This window comes from Ambystoma mexicanum, chromosome 2p (assembly GCF_040938575.1).
Source record: "Ambystoma mexicanum isolate Mex_15411 chromosome 2p, UKY_AmexF1_1, whole genome shotgun sequence".
Taxonomy (NCBI): domain Eukaryota; kingdom Metazoa; phylum Chordata; class Amphibia; order Caudata; family Ambystomatidae; genus Ambystoma; species Ambystoma mexicanum.
Window position 1 is genome coordinate 1,308,408,568 of NC_090923.1, and position 5,272 is coordinate 1,308,413,839.

A 5,272-nucleotide genomic window follows, 5' to 3' on the forward strand; every position below is an offset into this window, starting at 1 on the left:
AAGACTCTATGTAAAAGCAAGAGTAGCAGACAGCTTAAAAGAATCACCAGCAGGACCCTCTAGACCTTCCCCAAAAAACATAAAATGATTTCTCTGCATACATGTGCATTGAACAGCGCAAGTAGTTTGGTTAATGTCAGTGGATAAATGTCACTTTCCCACAGTGCAGAACAAAATCTCTTGTACAGGCCCCTTCTGCAAAAGCATTACCACTGTAGAAAGCAGGGCAGGTGAGGCAGTGTACAGTCACCTCCGACACTTCACTCCTCTGATCGGCTACGATCGGCCAAGGACCTCTCTATGAGAGCTGAGGGTGGAATTTTCTGGTCCTCGGTAACTTAGGGAGACATGGCAAAAGGGATCCTCAATCAACGGCTCAGCCTTTGCTTTGTGGCCTGTCCATATATGTCAGTTCTCCAAATTACCTGCCGCTGCCCAGGTGTCAGCTGGTGAGATGGAATGACCTCGCAGGAAGCAAACTGGCAGATGATTTGCATAGGCAAACCCCCTCTCCCTCTTTCTTAGCCCTGCTTACTCCACAGTAGCAAGTATCTGGGGAAAATATAGTGGTCGAGGTGGGGTAGTAGTAACTAGTAAATCTGGGGTGCTTGGCAACTTGTGGGGAACAACTGCAGAGCTCAGCGCCCAGAACTTTGTGGCACAGGGAGGAGGTCTGTGGGATTTCAGTAACTTGGAGGCATGCAACCTGGTCGGGAGTGCTTCAGGTCTCCTTCCATGCACGTTCCAAGCAACTCAACAAAGCATCAACAGGCTGCCATACCAGCCACAGAGCCCCTTTCCACATAAAGAAAATATGGTATTCGGGGGCTATGTGTTTGCATGGCAAAGATTTTAGGCTTTTAATTGTTTTCTCTCTCTCTGTCTCTCTCTCCTCCCTCCCTCCCTCCTTCCCATCCCCCACAACCCCCGCTCCCTCTCCCTCTCCCTACCATTAATTTTAAGTTTTCCTGCACTGCATCACATTGTGACAATGGTACTGTTTGAAAGTTACAGAAATCAAAAAAGAAATCAACCAACTAAAAGCAGCCAAATCCGGAGTACACTGCTCAGCCCCAATTAAAGATTAAGGCCTAGAAGCAAGTAAAGCTGTAGTTCAGAGCGATGTTTGCAAATAGCACCTTAAAGCAGTTTACGCTGGAGTGCACAACAAGGGGGAAAGTGTTAATACTGAGTTTGGTAGAATGGGATAAAAAAACAAAAGCAGCGTGCCACTTCTAAAAGTACAAGTCAAGAAATTGAAGGGGATGGGGCTGTTCATTCAGTCAATAGGACTCACAAGTAAAAGGCTCCAGAGTCATTAGTGTTGAATTTGGAGCAAAATGTATTGTGTTGTCGTGTAAAATGAATGAACATACAATTTCAATCTTCATTAAAAAAGATGTATTCAAAAATAAAGACTTGCAGATTAAGAAAGTTTCTGTCCTGTCGTGTGCCAAAAATAGTGAATGCTTTACGAATGTGCGTGTCATCCTTTGAAGCAGGGTCAAATTCAATTTTCCCATTTTCATTCCAATATTAGTACATGGGTTGCTGAGGCACATAGGAATGGATCTGTTAAGAAATGAAACAAAAAGCCTGGAAAAATGTTGAAACAAGTAGGATTTGGACTTACAATAAACTGACTCACAGTCAGATGTGCTATCCCTTGACCCACTGACCCCCTTGCCTTTTGTGTAATCCTTTTCCTCTCAGCAGTGTTGTCCAAAGTTCCCTACTTAAAGAGACTTTCTTATACAAAAGATCCTAGACCTGTTTTTTATGGCCCACATGCCTCATATCCCGTTGCTCTTGATAAACCCACGTCATCTCCCACCAATACAATCTGTAAAATATTTCAAGGGCATAGCCAAGGAAATTAGACGTGGGCCGAAGGTTGAGCAATCCTTAAACCAGCAGCAAAATTAACATTGAAATCAGCCTCAGAATCTCTTAAAGGATGGGCCAACATTGGTTGCTTGCAGGGCGCAATCGGACAGCCTCTGGTGCTGACGCCTTAAGGCAAGCGCAAAGGGAGAGCCAACCAAACCATTGATTAGGACCTCTGGACTTTCTGCTCTTTGACATAAGGACATTTGATATGGCAAACGTTTGACCAAACACCATTTAGATGTCGGATGGTATGGAATTAAGCGGCAAACAGCAATACATCAGCATTCTTTGCTGCTTTATTGATCTGGTCCTAAAGGGTTTGGTTTAATGCCAATTATATTTAAAGATTCATGCTCAAGGGTGCTTGCAAATCGACACCCCCTCCCCATCACGATGGCTGGGTGATGCAAGCGTGAGAGCATCACAGCAGACCCATAGACATGAGAAACACTCTGTACCTCTGAGTGTATGTGGGCCCATGGCTGGATCAAGGACAAGGCAAGAACAGGAGATGGCTTAAGGTGTCAGCACCCAGGCTGCCCCTTTGCACGCTGCCAGCAACAGATGTTGGCCCATCCTTTAAGAGATTCTGAGGCTGATTTCAATGTTAACTTTGCTGCTGATTAAAGGATTGCTCAACCTTCGACCTGCGTCTAGTTTGCTTGGCTAAGCCCTGAAAATCTTTTACAGCTTGTATTGGTGGGAGATGATGTGAGTTTATCAAGAGCAACGGGATATGAGGCATGTGTGCCACAAAATGCAGGTCTAGGATCTTTTATTTGAAAGCCACTTTGGAAAACCCTACTGAGAACAAAAGGATTACACAAAAGGAAAGGGGATCAGTGGGTCAGGGGATAGCACATCTGACTGTGAGTCAGTTAATTGTAAGCCCAAATCCTACCCGTTTCGACATTTTTCCAGACTTTTTGTTTCATTTCTTAACAGATCCATTCCTATGTACCTCTGTGCTTTCAACAGAGTTTTCATTGTAATGGAGGGACATACAGTATGCCTTAAACATGCCTGGGCAGGGAAGACTATGTAAAAGCAAGAGTAGCAGACAGCTTAATAAATCATCAGCAGGACCCTCTAGACCTTCCCCAAAAAACATAACATGATTTCTATGCATGTATGTGCGTTGAACAGCGCAAGTAATTTGGTTAATGTCAGTGGATAAATGTGACTTTCGCACAGCGCAGAACAAAATCACTTGTACAGGCCCCTTCTGCAAAAGCATTACCGCTACAGAAAGCAGTGAAAAGGTGAGGCAGTGTGCAGTCCCCCCTGACCCTTCACAGCCCTGATCGGCCACGATCGGCCAAGGACCTCTCTATGAGAGCTGAGGGTGGAATTTTTCTGGACCTCAGTAACTTAGGGAGACATGGCTAAAGGGATCCTCAATCAACGGCCCAGCCTTTGCTCTGTGGCCTGTCCGGATATGTCTGTTCTCCAAATTACCTGCCGCTGCCCAGGTGTCAGCTGGTGAGATGGAATGACCTCCCAGGAAGCACACTGGCAGATAATTTGCATAGGCACACCCCCTCTCCCTCTCCTTAGCCCTGCTTGCTCCACAGTAGCAAGTATCTGGGGAAAATATAGTGGTCGAGGTGGGGTAGCAGTAACTAGCAACTCTGAGAAAGTAAATCTGGGACACTTGGCGACCTGTGGGCAACAACTGCAGAGCTCAGTGCCCAGGACTTTGTGGCACAGGGAGGAGGTCTGTGGGATTTCAGTAACTTGGAGACATGCAACCTGGTCGGGAGTGCTTCAGGTCTCCTTCCTTGCATGTTCCAAGCAACTCAACAAAGCATCAACAGGCTGAGATACCAACCACAGAGCCCCTTCCCACTTGATTAAAAGGCCAAAATCTTTTCCATGCAAATACATAGCCCCCAAATACCATATTTTCTTTGTTTTCTCTCTCTCTGTCTCTCTCTCCTCCCTCTCTCCCTCCCTCACTCACTCCTTCCCACCCTCCCGCCCTCTCTCTTCCCCCCTACCCCTCCTCCCTCTCCCTACCATTAATTTTAGGTTTTCATGCACTGCAGCACATTGTCACAATGGTATTTCACAATGGGACTTTTTGAAAGTTACAGAAATCAAAAAAGAAATCAACCAACTAAAAGCAGCCAAATCCGGAGTACACTGCTCAGCCCCAATTAAAGATTAAGGCCCTGAAGCAAGTAAAGCTGTGGTTCAGAGCGATGTTTGCAAACAGCACCTTAAAGCAGTTTACGCTGGAGTGCACAACAAGGAGGAAAGTGATAATACTGAGTTTGGTAGAATGGGATAAAAAAAAAAAAAAAAGAAGCGTGCCACTTCTAAAAGTACAAGTCAAGAAACTGAAGGGGACAGGGCTGTTCATTCAGTCAAGAGGACTCACAAGTAAAAGGCTCCTGAGGCATTAGTGTTGAATTTGGCGCAAAATGTATTGTGTTGTCGTGTAATATGAATGAACATAAAATGTCAATCTTCAATAAAAAAAGATATATTAAAAAATAAAGACTTGCAAATTAAGAAAGTTTCTGTCCAGACATGTGCCTAAAATAGTGAATGCTTTACGAATGTGCGTGTCATCCTTTAGAGCAGGGGCCAATTTAATTTTCCCATTATCATTCCAATATTAGTACATGTGTTGCAGAAGCAAGCGCAAAGGGAGAGTCAATCAAACCATTGATTAGGACCTCTGGTCAAAGGTTTGCCATACCAAATGTCCTTATGTCAGAGGGCAGAAAGTCCAAACACCATTTAGATATCGGGTGATATGAAATGAAGAGGCAAACAACAATGAATAAGCATTCTTTGCTGCTGTATTGATCTGGTCCTAAAGGGTTTTAGTTTAATGCCAATTATATTTAAAGATATAAAGATTAATGCTCCAGGGTGCTTGCAAAATGACACCCCCTCCCCATCACAATGGCTGGCTGATGCAAGCCTGAGAGCATCACAACAGACCCACAGACATGAGAAAAACTCTGTACCTCTGAGTGTATGTGGGCCCATGGCTGTAACAAGGACAAGGCAAGAACAGGAGGTGGCTTAAAGCGTCAGCACCAGAGGCTGTCCGATTGAGCCCTGTAAGCAACAGATGTTGGACCATCCTTTAAAGGATTCTCAGGCTGATTTCAATTTTAACTTTGCAGCTGATTTAAGGATTGCTCAACCTTCGACCCACGTCTAGATTGCAAGGATAAGCCCTGGAAATCTTGTACAGCTTGTACTGGTGGGAGATGATGTGACTTTATCAACTGCAACGGGATATGAGGCATGTGTGCCACAAAAAGCAGGTCTAGGATTTTTTAAAAGAAAGCCGCTTTAAGAAGGGAACTTTGGGCAACCCCACTGAGAGCAAAAGTATGACACAAAAGGTAAGGGGTTCAGT

General features: G+C 44.7%; 1 non-coding gene across 1 annotated transcript; it reads right to left on the reverse strand.

The window, feature by feature from the left end:
• Positions 1-4,432: 4,432 nt before the first annotated feature.
• LOC138568023 (U6 spliceosomal RNA) lies at positions 4,433-4,539 on the reverse strand. The gene has a single exon (XR_011302397.1). It is a non-coding gene; the product is annotated as a U6 spliceosomal RNA (small nuclear RNA).
• Between the last annotated feature and the right edge of the window lie 733 nt (positions 4,540-5,272).